The 20,289-nt window shown below is 45.3% G+C and overlaps 1 protein-coding gene across 1 annotated transcript in view; it reads left to right on the forward strand.

The window, feature by feature from the left end:
* The window catches only part of LOC120952452 (heterogeneous nuclear ribonucleoprotein 27C), a 214,784-nt gene that overhangs the window by 16,432 nt on the left and 178,063 nt on the right, over positions 1–20,289 (forward strand). The gene's annotated exons all lie outside the window — the stretch shown is intronic.

Raw genomic sequence — 20,289 nt, forward strand, 5'->3', positions numbered from 1 at the left:
CTTTACTACTACCGCAACGGCATAAGAAGCCGGCCAACAACTAACAAGCACCCACACACACACACACACACACACACACACACACACACACACACACACACACACACACACACACACACACTGGCCCGTGGACTATTTGTTCTGCAAATAGACACATTATTTTAGCTTATCACACTGCGCCACCACACCGTTGCCTGCAAACAGGCCGTAACCGTTGTACGTACGGCCAGTTCGATTGGCAATAGCTCTTCGTCCGATGGGAAACCATCGCACGGGAAAGTACATACTTTACTCACAAAGTACATACGTACCCCGGGCACCACACCGTACCCTATCGGCCGTGGAAAGGTCGGTATTGTTTAACAGCAGCCCGGCGGTAAAATATGGTGCACCTCATGACCAGCTGTCACGTGTCGTGTGAGCACGTGCGTATGTATGGGCGATAAATAGCATAATTTTATTTCATCGCAAGGTGTACAATGTGACTCGGATTCAACCGAGTAGTGGAACGAAACGGTTTACTGCTTACATGTGCTGGTGTGCTGGTGGAAGGAAAACAACAAATCAACAATGAAAATTAAATGTTTAGCTAGCTGCTATCTTTAGAGCAAATGCCATTGTCGTTTAGCTTGTGTATGAAATGTGTGTATGCAATATCAAGTTTAGAAGTTTAAGTATAAAAAAGATGAACATAAAAAATGTATATTCTTTTACAATCTATCATACGGTTTACTCTATCGTTTCTTTGGCTTAAACACACATTATTATACTTGTTTTAGCAAATATTCTTTTTGAACGCATTCGACTGATTACTTTCACGAATAAAAAATAAAACAAAAATACTTTTGCCATCGGTATACCACGTAACAGCAGTTTAAACCAACCCTCTCGGAGTGTCTACCGATGTATTGTTTGCGTCGTAATTTGATCACTTCGGTAAGGAATGACAACAGAGTCTCGGCATCCTCGAGTTTTTTTTGCCCTCCGAAAGAAGAGGCTAAAGTGCGTCCAGAGTGCAACGGCATTCCTGTGCCCTCCTGTTCTCTTGGGGTTGTGAACATTTGAGTGACACACTACCGACCTCCCTACTACCTTTCACACCTTTCCCGGTGCGTGTAAAAATTCGCATTTGTCCCGTGCTGACAAAATCTGTATTATTTTACCAGCATCCATCATCAGCACCTGTCAGTGACAGCGACACAGCAACCTTTTACCCTCCTGGAACCTGTTTAAGTTCTTGTTATTTCTGGCGTGCGTACGTGAGTATGAGTCCTGCCTTTCACACACTTTTCCATTCTCCTCAGCAAAAACCCATCTCCCTCTAATGCTATTGTTTTACTCAATTGTCGACCGGGTGGACGGACGTTCGCTGTGACATACGCTTGTGCTCTCGGGAGCGCACCGTCAGTGAAGTACGCGCAGTGGGAGACTGGCAACCCTTGTCGTGGCATCCTGTCATAAGTTGCGTGCTCGTCACCATTGTCATCATCGTTGTAGTCATCATCAGTCTTCCACGGCTCACACCCGAGCTGGCGGGAGCGATTGTAAACGCTCGCTCACAACGCAAAACCCTACGGCATGCTGCTGAGTTCGGCGAAGCGTCACCACCGGCACCGGCATAAGGGCTTTTGGGCCGCAAGGCATCGCAAATCGGTGCTCCAAAGAGGAAGGAAGCGCCCGAAGGAGCGTCTGTGGGACGGCTGCGACCAGCGAAAACGACTATCATAAAAGCGGCACCTTAGGACTCCAATTAACCCCGCCTTATGAAGAGGTCCTGGCGACGTGCACCAATCCTCCCGGATGCGATCAACAAGCACACATCCCCGACAGGACGGTGCGAAACACGCGAAACGGTCCCGGGGCTTGACGAAAACATGCTATCAAATCATAAATAGGTATGTGGTGTTCAGCATGAAACATAATTAAACCCGATTTCCAGCCTGCCCACGAGGGATCCGATTCTAGCGAAACGACAAACGATCCGACGACATGTTAATCGTTGGCCCGCAGGCTCCAAGTCCTTGGTCGCGAACGGCCCGGCGGGCAGCATGGAACATTTGGACGTCTGCCATGCGGTGCATGCGGTCGGCATCGGTGTGATCGTGCGCGTGCAAACAAAACTAGCGTTGATTTACGAGTGGCTTCGGGGAAGAAATCAATTAGACCTTTGCGAGTGTGCGGTCTTTGATTTGTTGTGCCGTCGAAATCCCACGTTAAGCATCTGCCCCCTTCCCAATAGATCATCGGTTTCGGCTCACGCCCGCCGGTTGCCAGGTAAAACGAGAACGATGTGGCTCCACCATCAACGGCACGCTCAAAATCGCTACGAAATACGCTGTAGCGATTGTCCGTTCTGCGATTCCGGTAATTCTACGACTGGAAATGTGTACTAGAGTGCGTGTTTCCTGAACGGGATGCCGGTGCCGAACGAATGGCGCCAACTTGGTGCTAATGAGTGATGCTTTATTCGCCAGCAGAAGTAAGCGCTCCTGGAAGCTACGTGGGAAGTTTGAACATTATGCCACCACACGTGTTGCGATGCGTAAGATTTTTTGCTCATTTTCCCCCTCATATATGCCACGGCACAAATTGCGAAAGTGTTCCAGATTATTCTACGCAGGATGCAACAGTGTTGTAGAGACTTAAACTATACAAGCGTATGATGTTCTACATTTGACGTTCCAACGATAAAGCGGTTTAGGGGCTTGGTTTCGGATGCTTTTATCATTTGAATCAATTAGATGGTATTATTACTTGTTCCCGGCTCATATAAGTAAATTGGGAATGAGTGGAGTTTGTCTAAATGCAAACCTTCATAATAGCTTTGATAAGATCTAATGATCTTCTAACATATAAAAAGGTTAACGGGATCGGTTGTTTTATAGCTAACGAAAATGTCTCTCTGTGAACTAATGATAATTACTCGGTATAGCAAAGCAAAAGTCACAGAGTGTCATCCTCATTAGTCAAGCCTAAGACATTCAAGCGAAATTACATTGCTGTTTCCACTGTACTGCAACATGTAGCATACATTATGCATCTCTTTTGCGGACACACTTAATTGGATGTAGGCATGCTAATTGCAAGTAAAACTGTAAATGTCAAACCATCAGGTTACGAATGATTCTACTGCTGACGACGATAGCATTAGAGGCTTAAGCAATTAAGATATCATTAATTCTTTCAACTGGAAGTTTGACGTTGATCGAAATATTGAGGATAAAAAATGCACCGATGTTGCTAGTACGGCAGAAAAACTGTAAAATTAAATTAACTGAAATATTCAATTGTATTTTGACAAGGATTGCATTGCAGCGTTGAGTGCACAACGGTTGATTCTGGAACCAAGAGAATCAATATTTTCCTTTTATATTTTTTATCGATCTTCACTGAATTTTGCCATTAGTTGGGCAAACACAACGTTTGTTCGGTTTAGCGTCCTAACATGTCTTGCAGATGTAGAACTTTTGTCCTCTCCTTGCATGTAGTCTTCGTAACGTCTCTGGTTCATCCTTGCAGCTACTTTTCAAACTAATAACGAAGACAATGTTGGGTTTAGAATAATTTCGTTATGATTTTCTGTGCAAACAAAAACATAAACTTAAGCGATGTGCAACTTCAGCTGCAGCTTTCAAAATCATTCAAACAATCATGTTCGAGGAAAACGCAAATATTACCACAGTTGCTTCTGTTGGTTTCACACGTTCCGCATGTGTTGCTCGCAGAGGGAGTAAGATGCCGTTGGCCACAGTGCCCAGGACGTTCGCACCGTGTGAGCCGAAACAAATGAAGCTTCTTTTTCAAATTAGTACCATTGTAATCAACGTACTCAGTGCTCTCGCCGGTATACCACCACCCCGCGGCGGGTAAAGTTTTCACCAGCGAGGTCATTGTTCGGGTTGCACAAATGCATCGGAGAGGGGGAGATGATACAGTCAACGGGTTTGCTCTGCTCCTGCCCGGAAGGTGCAGCAGTCTGTCAAAAGTGTACTTCCATCAAAGCATCGCTCGGAAACATTCCTTCATTGACTGCCCGGTCTGTGGCCCGGTTGCAGGTGGATGGAACGGATCACCTTAGGCAATGTTGTTGTTTTGTCACTGTTTGCTATTGTACGGGGCTGCATATCAAAGGGAAACGAACTCGACAAGCAGGCTAGAGTTCAAATTGTACTCTGCTCCTTGCTGACGGGACGGAGAAGATGTTGAGCGCATTGTTTCGAAAGGTTAATTCCAGGCTCAATCTTAGCGGGAATTTTCATCATTTTCAAAAGCATCCGCTAAGATATCTCCCGTAGAACGCCAGTGACAGAAACATCCCGTTGGGAACTAAAAATATCTAGTCCTATTTTTGGAACCATCTTCATTAGATCCCAAAGAATAGGCTTGGCTTTTCTGACGCGTGTTAAACGTCATTTCGTTTGGTTTGTCAGATGAACCGGAAACGAATTCGCGATTGAGCCAATGGCAGTGTCAAAATCGGTGCTAGCTATCGGTCTATTGTTTGCCCTGCTCTGGTTACTACATTATCCTTCCCGCCGGAAAGCTTCCTGCCATTATTAACAACGGCCATTTTATCGTGCATTACCGCATTTCAATAGTTGTCCTAAAACGACCAGTCCAAAGACGGTTGCGGGAGGTGCGTGGGCACTGTAATGACGGATTGTGGTTGGGGTGGACAGCGGACAATACCTTCAAATTTCACCCCTCCTGCTCCTCCTCCTCCTCCTCTTCTTCCGTACCCTAACAGTTGGGGCCATTTGCTCTACCGGACATTATTTGTCCGAAACAGAACTGTCCCAGCACTGTACAAGCAAGACCCATGCAAGGTTGGGCGCAAGAAAAGCGCCCGGGACGTGCGGGTTTGTGTGTATGTGTGTGCGGTCGACAGGATATGTTTCCAGCACAATGACCATTGTTTGGTCGTTCGTTTGTCTCCACCGGGAGCTTTTGTTCTTAGCTTTTTCATTACCGCAGAGTGTATGTAGGGCAAACACAGCGACCGTAGGCAGCCGGTAGGGTGCAGGGAGGCATTATTCAGTTTTCGGGAGGCAGGTCTCGCGTCATTACACGGAAAAGTTATCACAGAGGCATATATTCGTCTAGTTTTTTTTGTAGTAGTAGTTTGTTTGCTGCGGTTCGTTGTACGCTCCATATTCGTAGCAGTTCCATTGTTTGCAGCTACATTCAGCCTGAACCGGCCAGAGGCATCACCGGTTCAACGACCGGCTGCTTGATATTGGCTACAGGGCGATTGGCTTCGGCATGAGGGACACCTCGTCCTGTTCTTGCCTTGCATCCGTTTGGAGGTTATGACCGAAGCAGCTGTGAAACCAGGTTGATGCAGTACGTGACAATCACTACGGACCTGGGATGGGGTGGGTTTTTGTGTTCGTTGTCGTAAATTCATTGCTGATTCTATGGCTTGCAAATGATGGTTATCCTTAGTGCGCGACTACGCCATGCACCTCAGTTCCCTCGGGCAACTTCTCAAACTCAAGCTCAGGCTCTAGTAGGGTCATAAAATGGAACGATGTGTCACTGTCCGCTGTAGTGAGGTCATAAAAGTACAGTACAGTCGCGGTTTTTATGGGCTCCAGCTTCAGATTTCTTTAGTTAGTTAGACATAATTTTGCATGCACAACCAGTTAGAACGCATTCCTGGTGTAGCCATATGGGCTCGAGAAGGCTTCAAAACATACTGTCCAGACACGGAATCATAGCATCAAATGCAAGACCATACAAGTGGGTCCAATTACGCCAAAGATGCGATGAATTGCACAAGTTGCTCGCCATCGACTCCGCCCATAAGCCATGGTGAGCCCGTCTTTAGCTCGCTTGTCGTCGCCCCTTTCCGGCACTTAAACGTCAATTGCTCATTAACGAGAATGAGTTGCGTGATGATTTGATAGTGCGGACTTTCTACGGGTCAGGGGCGTTTTGGGGCGAAGATGTTTATCGTCCATCCCTGACGTCCGCATCCCGTGTGGAGCCATCATCTCGAATGGCTCTTTGCGGTGGACACCGCAGGCGGAGGTTTTATCGTGCCGGCGAGTGGAAGAAATTATTTTTATGGTGGGAAGATGTTTTATTTTTTGGAGCTGGTCGCAATCCTGCACATTTGCTTTGGAGATAGACGGCACAACACGGTACAATAAGAACGCAATAACGAATTACTTTATGCTGTCTTTGCTATGGGTCAATAAAATATGCCCTAATATGATTGATTTTCAAGTTGCGGCACTGAATAAGCTTGATAAAATATTTAAATCACAATTCTTTGTAATCAAAATTTAGCGTACGTCATGTAGATACGCCCTGGTTAGTTTTTTTCCCCAGTAACACACATTCCATCCCCAATCGGTCGATGGACTATTTGACAAGGGCTTGTATTACGCACCAGCCGCCCACGTTCGGTTCATTATGTCATTTCCATCGAATGTAGCTACGAACCGTTGGTTCAACCTCAATCGACCCGCACTGCTAGCCCCTGTAAAGACGTTTGTGTGTGTGTTAAGAGGAATCGTGTGGCACTTACAGCGCGCAAGGACACAAAACCACCGGCTTAGCTGGTTGAGGTTGGCTTGAAACCATTCCGCCTACCATGCGGTCTACGGTCATCTCGAGAACGTACAAGGAAGCACTTTCGGCATCGAAATTCGGTACAGGTCTGAGCACGATAGTACCTACCTACTCTTCATCTTCATCCACAATGGTCAAGCCGGAAACTTGTCGAAACTATCCACAGAGGCAGAGGTTTGATTATTTGGAATTCAAACCCCGTACGAGTGATTGGTTAGGAGTGGGGAGGCAATTCTTGTAGCGGTTAACTCCTGTCAGCTGTACCAACCCGGGGGGATACCCAGAAGCCACCACTCAACGCACACACTCCACTCGCACACTGACTTTTGGGGCAGCAGGCGGAGCGGTTACCGCAGGAACTGAACGCATCAAACCAATCCCTGTGTTCACTCAAACGTCCGTATAGGTAAATGCGTGTGTTGTGTGTGGTTGTGTTTGCTTTTGACATGCCCACCGAAATGTGGCCAATTTCCCACAGAACAACAGTGCCACTCGAGGTCGATATAATGCTGAAATGCATATCAATTATGCATCGTGCCTTTTGCTTTCTACTCCCTACCTGCCCTACGACCGCACTGGCGATACTGTGGATGCATCTTAATTGGTGGATTGATCAGCGCAACGAAGGAACTGTATTGTTTGCGCAATCAGTGAAGGGCGATCACACCCGGACGTAGATTCGGTATGCACGAGCCGGATGGCCGTAATGACTGTTCAAATTTCAATTAGTGCATAACTGTAGACACTTGAAACATTCGTCAACCGACAGCCCGTTCGCAACGTGCCGACCGACTAATGGGTTAATGATGTACTGATTTACCGTGATAGCATCGAGCTTTGGTTTATTTAAAATTTAAATAATAAGTTTTGAAAAGATGCATCATTCCTTGGTTTTATTTGTTGTTGGTATCACACCTGTTGTGTCGTGGGTTCTGTTGAGCGTTGCTACCACAGGACATTTACCACACCAACATATCCACAATTGCATTATTTCCATCACCCACAGGTCCAACTTTGTCCGACCAGGAACACGGACCCCATTCTAATGCCCCATTACACCCCTGATTGTAGATTGTTTTCAATAAATCAGGGATGTCATGGCAAGGAATGGTTTATTAGAAAACAAACAAATAACTGCTCCTGGGCTCGTTAGCCGGGAGAAGTCAGGAGTAGGTAGAACTTCTGTAAGCTAATGGCTAGGGAGCCTTTGTAATAACCTTGTCCTGGATGTGTCCTGGAAATTCTCTGTTTGAAGGTAACGGCCAACCACAATCGATGGTTTGGTATCATTTGAATGTTATGCGTTTTGAAGAATGGCTAACGGGAGACATAGGACTGAAAAAGGCAAACTTTACCAGGGTATGGTATAAATTTAGATCCGATTATTGAACAAATAGCTGCAAGCAATAATCAAATGAACTGTTCCTGGTATTGAAGAAGGATGGTGCAGTTATTTTCTGCAGCCTTCAAAAGCATATAAAAATATTGTTTATTATTAGAAGCAAAAGAAAAATCGATTGTAGGGTGCTACAAACTCGGAATACCTTGAACTATTTCGCCGCACGAATATCTTCTTCACAAGCACATACTTTTACTCCAACATTTTAATGCAATTTAAACAGAAAGTGCCAATTATCACAATTCTAGCTAAATACCACTACTTAACGCTGCTGCGTTACGCCGTTTCGTACTGGCCCTGTGCCGCCCGGCTGCCATTTAACGCTGCTGTTACGCTCATTTTTTTCTTTTGCACTCTTAATTTCCACGACGGTGTGATTAATTTAACGCTCCACGCGGTAAAGCGACTGTGGTTAACGCCTCTGCCCGGCTCGCCAGTATTATTGCTGCGAGAAATGGTAGTACAAAAAATATAATAAATGTAATTACATTCTGTTTTAAAGCTTTCCTCCCTTGCCTCTAACAAAATATGCCCAGTGTGCCGTCGAGTGCATTTGAAGCCGTCGTTCCCCGAACGCCACCCTATGGAGGCCGTCTCCCGCTCATCCCACACTACAGCTCCCTGACCCTTCTGACCATCCACAGCGCCAAGAACGACCCAACTGACGTCAGCCCAGTTTGGGTGTAAAGTGTAGGAAGCCTTTAACTCGATGTCAAACGAATGTATCGTGCGGTGTCAAAATTAATCATTAATTCTGTGTTATTAGTCACTTTTGAAGTGACCCGCTGACGAGCACGAGGAGTCCCCGGTGAAGGGGACGCCACCCATACAAATGACATTCTTTCGCCCCTCCCCTCTGCTCTTGTTTTTATTTCACTGGCCCTTAATACTCGACGCTACTAACGATCCAATCGACGGTCGGACCACCCGGTGCGAAAAATGCGGCTCACTCGATGGCCTGTGAAGCATAGACTGCGGAGGTTTGGGGATAGAAGAAGAGAAAAAAAGCTGGAAGCCCCAGAACCCACTCGCGGCCATGCCAGTGCAACCATTGTGCTACCTTCACTCGGGACGACCTGGTGAGTACTTCACCGCCCCACAGGTATCGTTATAAATTACAGAGCAAACGCAAAACATGACCCCAAACCGAGAGCATGTGGTCCCGGAATGGATGGGATTTTGTTGTGCGCTAGATACAATGCACTTGGAACGTTTAGAGCCTCCGGACGTCGAACGAACGCGCTGCGTTCAGCGTTGCTTCTGTGTGCTGTTCGCTCAAGATAAGAACGGTGCAATCTATCTTTAACCATCGATCTAGAACGCTTAAACGGCAACCCAAGCATTACCAGCGCATTAAACACAAAGCTTCTTGATGCGATGCACTCGAAGGATGGTCGACCGAGAAGCAGCCGAGTAAAAAGGGATGATGATTAATTGACGGTCAAATTTCACCGCAAAATCATCCCGCACAGGCGAGGGCTTCGAGCTGGAGGGCTTCGAGGGTCGGGATAAAACAGTACGCCGTCAAGCTAAAAGGGGTCAACAGTTTCGACCGGATTGATCTAGGACGTTGTGTAGGGAGCCAAAAGGAGCTAAAGCTAACCTACGAGAAAGCTAAGGAGCTGAATGTCGCTTTTAATTTATATGCCACCGACAGAAAGAAATGGAAAAGATTGACCGTAAAATATAATTTCGAAACCATTGTGCATCATCATTCTTCATTTGCGGAAGCTCTCTCGACGCTCGCTTTGGGAACTCCCGAGAACCCGAACGGTGAAATCGGTGGGATGTCTTTAGTTCAATTTGAAGCGCAGCAGAGTGACGGCTGAAAGTTCTCGAAACTTTCTACCGGCTAGCAAGCCAGTGGCGTGTGCTTACACAGGATAGCTGAATAGTGCTACAGAATTCTACGGTTGAGCACGAGACAGCGTAAATGCTAGAACCATTGAACGTTCGACGCTTGGCACAACAAATGCATTAATCACAGCACAACCATTCTGGCGGCATACCAACCAACATCTTCCAAACCCTCCAAACGGATGGTAGTGCGTGAAACGTTTCAAGCCCCGTCCGAACGAAACCACAGGGTGCTCTCGTTTCAACGCGTTTCTCATCCGCTTTGCGCGAAGTGGCCGAAGAAATGGAACAATTGGCTCAAATCAAGCGGTAAGAGAGTGCGGTCGGTCGGTCGATAAGTACGTGAAGAAGGCGTGATTTTCAACACCCGCGCCCTTATCGTTTTTAACGTACGCGACTTTGATTGACGATTATTCTCCATTCTTCGATTCACCGCGGTGACTGACAAGGATCTGCTGGAGCTCATCGAGCAGCCCTACCTTACCTTACCTTTGCGGCGAAAGCGAAAGAGCTTGTGCAGGACAAAGATCTACCACCTTCCTTCATCCATGGCACTTCAAACATCGGAGGAAAGAAACGAAAGGCTAAGATAACAAATCACCAAACGATAGTGTAAAGCGAGATGCCGATGGATAAAGTGCAGATACGCCACAAATGCACCGCAGTCGGTGTTAAGGTAAAGTGCAGTATCATCGAGCCTCCTAGGTCAATCGGTCTTCCGTTTACACTCGCCCTATTTAAACACGATCCAAACAGGCGACGACGGTCGTGCACATACTTCAAGTGCTTTTCTGGGCTTTCCCGAGGGATGCCTTGCTGTACGCCGTATCATTCTTGCCCACCTCCGCAAAAGGCTTCCTTCCATGTCAATCTATCAAAATGTTTATCCAAATATGTTCGCTTTTTCGGTTGCGGTCACTCAATTATTATGATTTATTCTGATCCATTCTGACTCTCTGGTACTCTCTGTCACTGGAACACTGAAACACTTTCACGGCCGGATTTGCCAGAAATATATGATTCAGAGTGACTGTTAACGAGGTAAGGAATGAAATAAAATTAAGCCAGTACTTTGCAGCTGATTATATATCCATCAACGTCACAGTAATGTTTAGCTTGCACTGGTAGTACATCGTTTGCAATGAAATGGCTGTTTTTAGAATTTATCGAGAATGTTCTATGACATCAGTAATAACATTGTGGCATAATATAATTAGGTACATAGTTTAGGACTTGACTGTTAGCGAGTATGAGAAGGACCGATATAAATAGAGCTTTTGTTTATGCTAAAAATACTTTGGATCACCAAATAAGCTCCAATAAATTGTATTTTTTGATACAAAATAACTTAAATTGCTTACATTCTGTGGTGGATGATTAATTCGGCAGCTACATCTTGAAGCTTTTTCCCTTATCAATGTGTCAGTTTACTATTCAAACGAAACTGTCAGGCTGGAAGCTTTCTGTTTCCCTTCCGCTGCGCACTGCTGAGAGTGAAAGTTCAAACGCCTGGACTGCACGAACGTGCTGTTCTGTTTATTTTATTTTCTTTCTTTTATGCTTCCTTTTTTTTTGCTCCACCACGGTCCAGAATGCCTCATGATATCGATTGGCTTTTGTAAAATATTAATGCCACTTGGTGGCAGCCCAGAAGTGTTCGCAGGAACTCATTTCCCTCTACCAGCTCAAGCTGGTGGAGCCCGTAAATATAAGCCACGAGAACACTAAGCTCCTTTCACTATCGTTTTGGGGGCAGCGTGCTCTGGGCCAGAAAGAAAGAAAAGAAAAAAAAAACAAAACAAAAAGAAAAACAATCTTCCACCGGAAAACACTAAAGGGGCGTGAAAGCGACCACAAACGAAAGCGACAACCACAAGGACGTGATTAGGTACGTAGGTCGGTTAGAGATGGGAGGTGGATGAACAAGCTTCCGCAAAAACTAGCCGGCGACGTGGCCGGCACGAAATGATCGTATTTTTCCAAACTATACACCATGGTGCCACATGGTGGCCGTCGCTTCCGAAACAAATTTGTTACTGCACAGAATGGAACCCGCGCGTGGGGTTTTGTTCCTTTCGCATCGAGGCATTGTTGGAGGTGATGTTGGGACTGCTAACTAGTAGATGGTATTAGAAAAAGGGGGAAAGAGAAAGTAGAAGAAAGTGATAAACAAGCGTGGTAAATAGTATGCAGCAAAGAAGCAAACAGTTACATTCAGCTACAATAAAGTTGGATTGAAACGAGCTATAGAACGATTCTGCAGTGAATACGTTTAATGCATTCAAAGAACATGCACACACTGGTGGTCTTAATTTCAATGCATCGGTAATGCAATTCAAATAGCAATATTTAAACATACATGCCAGGCCACAGGTTAGGTAAACGAGCATACCCGCAAACTGGGCAACACAGTTGGACAAGTTAATTAATTACATTCCCATCAGCACGGGCTAATCAATTTTCTCCCACTTTCTGCTCTCTTTCGTCTTGCGTGCTTGCGTTGCGATCCTGCACATGTGTGTGTGTGTGTGTGTGTGTGTGTGTGTGTGTGTGTGTGTGTGTGTGTGTGTGTGTGTGTGTGTGTGTGTGTGTGTGTGTGTGTATGTGTGTGTGTTTGTGTGGTGGCATAGGATTTGTACAATGTATGCCATTGTACATACATGCCTGCTGGTGGTGTGTCCAATAGGACTTGTTTGCCCAAAAACCGAACAACACATTTAAAGCCATGCCTTCGTTGGCCCAACCTGCCGGTCCAATTACTTGGGAAATCAATATCGATGATAATTAGTTTTTCCGTGTGATTCCGAGTGATAATTAGTGATTGAAGTTTTTCCGGCCAATCGGGAAGCGTTGCGAAGGCAGCGGGCATTGGATTCGCATGGCATATCAAAGCAAATCCGTTCCGGTTGATTTGCTCACCGGGCGATTGCTCGGTATCGGTATCAGTTGCAGTGGTTTGTGAGCATATATTTGGAAAATCAATAATAATTATAAATTATAAATTGATTACATTTATATCCTCCTAGTGCATGTTTGATGTTGAATGTGGCGGTTTTAACGAACATTTAAATTCTCCAACAAAGAGTCTTACCGGGCACATGTTACCCCTCCGGATGGGATTTAAGTGTGTTGGTTGGTTGAAACAAGAAAAAAAAAAAAACGTCGAGCCCCGCCCCAGCACACACACAAAATGGGAATGAAATTTTAAAGTGTGAAGGTGCGAAAATTATCTCCCTAGGTGCTGAATATGCAGGAGCGCTGCTTTCAGCGGGAAGCTCAGAAGCGGCCTTTTTAAAATCGCTACCGCTCATTATGCTGCCATATTTATTAACATAATTGCAGCACGGTTGAGACGAAAGCAGCAAACACGTTTCATCTTTTGGTAGCTCCGGTAATAAGTGTGTGTGTGTGAAGGAAACGGTTTAAAGAACAAAACCTACACATAACGCAAGCCAGTTAACACGCTCAAGGATGCTGCTTGAGACGTCACTTTCGGCCCTTCGCAAGCTGAAGCAAGCGTGGCGTGGCTGGTTGTTTAGCGTGTTCATTTGCTGCTTTGCATACCCTGCCTACCGCATGCACCGTTGCATGTGCCCGCAATCATTTTAATGGGGCTGAATGGTACAAGAGCGTACCGTATTTTTTGTTTGAGGTGTATAAAATTTAAACTGGACCGTTAAGGGAAACGGGGTAAGCTGTTCAAAACGTGAGAGAAAGAACTCACCGTAACCGCAGTCTTTGAAGAAGCGTTCGTTTTATCTCCCTTTACGCCTCAATTCCATGCTCTCCGCCTGGTGTGACGTGGACGTGGTAAAAAAAAATATGAATTCGAAGCCAAACCGCCCCAAAGGTTAGCTCTTTGACTTCTTATTGCCTCGTTTCCCGTTTTCCCGGCCCTCCCCGGCAAGCGGCCCGTGGTGTGTGAGAGAATGGTCCATTTTAACTCATTTATTGGAAAGCAGTAAACATTCATCGCAACGGCGGCGCGTACCATTTAAGGGAGTTTGGTTCGTATTTTTGCTTGGGACGGGAGCTTGGGCAAAGGAAAAAGCCGTTCCGAAACGGTGCCGAGCCGCCGCCTGACACGGTAATACGGTTTAATGTCACCCTGCGACTCGGGTGCTGCGTATCGGTTGGCCCAACGGGGACGAGGGCTACGATGGTGTTGTGCTGTGTTCGATTAACTGGCGACACCGAAAGCTGTGTATGAACGGGGGTGGAGGACTGTCGGATGGGCGGCACGGGTGCACTGGGCCGTAAGCTTGGGAAGATAATTAAATTAATTTTTACGATACCACTAACCGACACCGATGGCAGGGTCCATTGGCTCGCCGAAAAGTCGATCAACGCGGGCTTGGCTCTATTTCGGAGCTCGTGGGCAGGTTCGTTGTTTCACCCATTGCTTTCCCGGTTGGTATTTCCCGGTACGTCTATCTTACGCTACCCGAAAGCTAATCCTTCACGGGCGGGGGCGCTTGGGGAATACTGGGTTTTTGGGGGAGAGAACGTTGCAGCTGAGCTACCCTTGGGTGGTCGGGATGCAATAAAGGGCCATTAGTAGCCACACGAGCTGGGTTTCGGCTCGCAACGGTCGGAACGGACCGGTGGTGCAGCGGTTTCGCATGGGGGAGTGTGGCGCGCGACGCAACATCGTGCCGCACGTTGGACAGTTTTGCGATAGTCGATTCGATTAGGTTTTTAGGGAAATTTGATGGAGAGAGTTTTTGGTCGGTCGAGTTCGAGAGAACGAGGTTCTGTGTGAATGTTGTCGGAAATGGCAATAAAATTGGAAAATAGAATAACGTTGTGTTTCTTTTTTTTTTCGTCTAACCATCCCGAGGTTATTGCGATCGTTCGCTTTTGTTTTGCGTGACAGCTGGTTAATGGTTCTATTAAATAGAGCTACTATTTAATTTGATATGCTCATCCTTCCTTGAAGAGATGCGTAAATGTTTTCTGTAATGTCCACAAAGCTTTCCAAAATAAACTGGGAGATATTGTTCAAAAATACTTTGAAAAAAAAATCACAACTTTATAAAATGTTTGATTTGAAAATAAAGGATAAAACTATGCCAAAGGATCATATTAATGACCATTAAAAAGGAAAATATTGCCACTATACCGTTCCTGTTGATGAGTGCTCAACAAAGCGAGACAAGTCTGGCAAAGTCTAACGAACTGTAACTAATTGTTTTGAAAAATTACAACGAACTACGGCTGTAGAAAATTATCCCACTTACCAGTTGAGCGTTAGTTTTCCTCCCCAAAACGATCAATAATCGATCTTACCCGTCGATCGTTATGACATTTTGCTCACTGATTGACGGCTGTTATGCTCTGAAAAATGGTTTACGTTCCCAGGGGTATGAACACAACTAAAATCATATAGAGAATAAGGAGAAGTAGAGATCATAGGGAAAAGTTTTAATTGAACTTCCGCATCGATCAATCGCATCTTACGAACTGCTAGGATAAGCTGAAAAGGCGTACAGCAGTAAATAATTACTAACAGCAGAAAAAAAAACGATGGGATCGATTGATTTTTTCAAAACTAGCGCTGCACGCAATGATGTTAAATGATGTTAAAGCGAAAAATGTTAAATGGCAGTACCAAAGCGATAAGAAAAACCCGTCTGTGTAAAAGAGAAAAGTCCACGAAACGTAAAAGCAGATTAGAGTGGAGTGAACATTACAAAAAAAAAAATAGTCTTGTTAGTAGCATTTCATGCTGGGGGACGGAATTAATGAGCTGATCAACGTTCAAGCAGGAGTGGTGAGCATTCAAAGGAAGATTGCATTTGCAAATTAAGAGTGGCTGACTGGTTGTGTGGGAAAAGAGAAGCCGTAAGCTGCAACTCGGCCACCCTGCAACGAAAGTGATAAGCGTCATTCAAGAATTGGCCAATCAAAAGGTCAATTTGAATTGGAAGTCTCCTAACTAGACGCCGAGAGAAAGAGAGAGAGAGAGAGAGAGAGAGATAGAGAGAGATTATGTGCCAATGAAAAGAGCTTTGCAATCGTAATCGAATCAAACGACGGTTGCATTGGTGTCGATAAGGATACATTGTTTTGTGAGACAAAAAGGGAGCGAGTTGCATCCAATGAAAAACGCATTAAGAATCCTTTTCATTGGGAAATGTCATTAGTCGCTGAAAGGGATTAGGAAGAAAGGAAAAGTTATTTACGGTCGAGTGCATCTAGTGTAAGAGAAAAGTTTTAATAGATGCAAAGGAACAAAGCTTCTTCGATTGATGAAATTGATTAGTTGTATGAAGCATTCCTTTGTGTGAAACATATTTTGTAAGGAAATGTTCTTGAGAACACATTTAAATCATCAAAGTCTGCGCATTTACATACTAAAGCTTCTCCAATCGGCTCATTTCATGGCTTAACAGCGTGAGCAATGTAAGGGCACGCACTCGCATCCTGAGGATTGTTTGATATGCATGAAGGGTACGTTTTGCAAAAAAACACAAGAGAAACAAAACAGAAAAAGACCAGCGTTTGCTCTTCCCTGCCTGCAGCTCACCTTACTGCCACATCCCGTTGAGGAAAGAAGGAAAGTTAATGCGTAGCCAACGCTTGCTGGGATCTTTCGTCGCTTCAGGGAGACGATGTGTGGAATTTAAAGTACGCGAAATTCCCTTTCCTTAGCGTACAACACAGTGCCCCTGGTTGGCATGCATCGATTAAAAGCTGCTTGATGGATGTTAGACCACCGACCATGGTTGGCAAAGAGAAAATTCACACGTTTCTGCATTGCTCGAAAGTATGGGAAAGATGGATGTAAATAAATTTGCTGCCCAATGCAAACCCATATTGCAATGCGATTGCTATCAGCCAGTGGCTGCACTGTCAATTAATCACGGAAGGTGATTAAAATGTCTGCAGGAGTTGGAAATGTATAGGTCTCTGGTTTATATGTAAAAGCTTTGATTTATGCTAATTAAAGAAAAGATTGATGTTCAAATAAAAGTAGAAAAGCTAAGGACTATAAATAGAAAACTGGTAACATGAACTTGTTATCTTACTGAGGAAATTACTTACTGTATTATGTATCCAAGAACAATAAACCAAACTCTTATTGATGTTTAGCTTCTTGGAAACCAAAGGCCCTGTTTCGATCATTTCAGCAGAGCTATTCTTAGCACGGAATGATTTATTTTCGTGCAGGAGTTACCAAGTTCCCAAGAATACGCACTCTTGCCGTACGAATTCCACGACCTGTCGCCGAAGCGGGCGAAGCCCACCAACGACACCGTAACATCGATGTCATAACCCCTACAAATAGAACTCATTGACACTGGGCGGTGACATCTTCACGGGTCATCGGGTGTGTAGCGAAGTCCCCCCCTGGTTGTTTGTGCCGTAAGGAGAACATTCCCCTGCAGGTGCGGTAAGACGCAAGAGAAGGCATTGTTGTGATGTAAATCCGATTAGGATTGACACGAAGAAAATAATAAACACCTTGCCCGTATCAATGGACCTATTTTCCCGAGCCTTCGTAGAGTGGGCCGTAAGCCCACCATCCCCATCACCAGTACCACCAGAAGCCACTGACCTGGACAGCTTTGTCAACGCACACAACAATCGATTGCAATCTATGACATGCCTGTGACCTGCATCGAACGTGTAGGAACCGTGTTGATGGTGCTGGTGGCAAAAAAGCCCCCTTTTCGGAATGGCTACACTCGGAGCGGGGTGGATTTCTTCCCCTAACTAATGGCTTCTGGGAGCTCTGGCGAGGGGAACTGCGCCTTGAGCCGCAGTGTCCAGTGGAAGCGCACACAAATCCATTAATTATCCAGCAGTTGCAGCTGAGGAGTGCTTTTCCGTGTGAATTAAGGCTACTTGGAACGGGGGGGCTGCTGCTCTCGCTCAACTTTGATCGCAGTGGGCGATGAATTCTGACGAAAGCGCCTACCGGGGCAACTGGATTTTGATGAATTCGACGAAAGCCCATCAATATACCAGCACCAGCGAGAAATTCCGCGCGAAGAAAAGCGTCGTTTCTAGCGCCTACATAAATCATAACTAATTCATTAGCACGTGCGAGATTGAACAAATGGATGGGTAAATGGGGGGACAAAAACACCGGGCGTCATTTTCCTGCGTCCAGCCATGTGGAATTTCTTTTGGGTACCGAAATTGTGGGGGTCAGTCATTTCCATTCCCCGGGTCTGGGTCATCGAGGGGTAAGGTTTCGTCTGCAGGAATTACTCCCAGCGGGGAATTATGCGCACGATTCTACGCAGGACCGGGTGCGGTTCGCATCGTGCAATGGTCCAATAAATTCACCGGACATTGTAACAGATGTCCAGGTGCGGCCTCCAGGTGGGAAGTCGGATCTTTGACAGGATTAACCAAAAAAAATATAAAAAATAAAACAACCTCGTGTTAGCCGTGGTTAATTCGGGCGATAAAGTTGTATTTGGAAGTGGTCCCGTTTTTTCCCTCGTTGGCTCGCAATGGTGGATGATTTACAACCCGACACCAACACACGTACGGGTACATTTGCTATCGTGACTACTGGATTTCTGGAGATGGCGGAATGTTGGGAACATTCGTTTAGGGACACTTTTTGGGCATGTTTATGTGCGTGTTTATCAGAATGTAGTGTAATAAAATGCCTTGTAAACCTGCCGGTCAAGAATTAGCTTACACTTGAGTGATAGTTTTAGCTACGTTCTAGGCTTGATGGCATTTTGAGCTAGCATTGAAAAATAATTTATATTTTAGTAGAACATTAGATACATTTATATTTTAGTATAAAGATGATTTGCAATAAAACAATCTCATGAACGTATTACTGATTCAATAAAAAATGTTTAAACGCCTGATGAAAAATGTTGCTTCCTTCTCAGGAAAATATTCCTTAAGCACAATAAAACACCCCAAAACTCCACCGCAGGCGAGACACTGTTTTTTACAGCGATCATAAAAATGTGGAGAAGATTAAATCGGACATTTTACATACGCGAATTGAGACACGCACGGCGGATGAGCATGCTCGCGCCTGATCGGACGACCCGATCAACATCAGGTTTCGCGCTGCAGATGCCCTGCCTTTCGCCCGGCTCGGCATCGTTCGGCACCGCTTACCCATTGTTTTTCCTGTCAGTCTGGGTCGGGTTTTGTTTTGATTAACGTTTTTATTTCCCATGATCATTGCGTCGGCTTTGTTTCGCGCCGCCGGCGTCTGCACCCACGGGCAAGCATTAACGTTCGCCAGACCGTCTGGCGCATGCCAGCATGCCGGGGCAGCATGAGTGGAATTCAAAATTTCATACCACCGGTTAGGCAGACATCACCGCAAGTGAGTTCATATTTTGACCGATGAAAAATGCTAAACCGCAGTCGGACGCTTGTGGTTAAATGCGATACGTAAAGGAATTGTGTTACAAAAAAAAAAAGAAAATCACCCCTGAATGTTCAAATCATCGATTGCCTCCTGATCGATCCGTGCAGTTGTTGGCTGGGGTAGAAAAATCGTTTTTCCATATCAACGAATAGACAGACACACACTCAGACACACACACGCAACACTTCACACGATCATGCACGTGCACATCACCGAGCGCCTAATGGTGCGGCAATATATTAACTCGCATGGCGATGGGCGCAAGAGCAAATGTGCGGATGTGCTGTGCGCCAAATTTATGACCCTGCACCGGGGAAGTGCAACGATTATACGCGACTGGTGCAGCGCCAAAATTGTCCGCTTTGTGCATGTGTGTAGACGTGTCTGTCTTTAAGCTGGCAAGATTAAGACGTTCCGTTCGACGGGGCCACTCTCCATCCGACGGAGCAATAAAAAAGTGCACATAAAAAGATCGATTTTATGGATTATGAGTTTTCGTTGGACAGTTTGGCGAAAAGCACACGCTGGAATGGTGCACAAAATGCCGTAAAATGGAGCATGATGCTCGAATTTGCGAGGCGATTAACACTTAACGATGGTGAGGTGAGTGGATTCGCTTGAGCATGTAAGCCGATCACATTAAAATCGGCCTCAGCACCATTTTTCGATCGAAAAAATTCGATAGGCGCTCACGTAAAACTGACAGTATAACTATTTCTTTCATACTCCTGCATGAAGTCGATTCCCATCGAGTTCAGTACTTAGTGTAGGCAAACCATTTTTTAAAATATTTAATAAATGATTTTTTATTACCCAAAATATTGAAAAAGAACCAGCACAATTACCAACTTGCTTTTACATAACGTTTTTCAAAACCATTAACCTTGATTTATGGCATTTTTCTGATATTCGAAAATTTCCGCAGCTCAATGAGTTGCGGATTTTTCGCCATACAAAGCGGAACGATCGAATTTTTGTAGCATAGTTCATTTTGCTCGTGAGTGTCATGGTATACCAGTTTTCAAAAAGACCAGTAAAATGAACACCTTGGCGTCGAAATGAGTGTCAAATGACACCAAAATGACAGCCGGAT

Source organism: Anopheles coluzzii, chromosome 2 (genome assembly GCF_943734685.1).
Source record: "Anopheles coluzzii chromosome 2, AcolN3, whole genome shotgun sequence".
In the NCBI taxonomy this organism is placed as follows: domain Eukaryota; kingdom Metazoa; phylum Arthropoda; class Insecta; order Diptera; family Culicidae; genus Anopheles; species Anopheles coluzzii.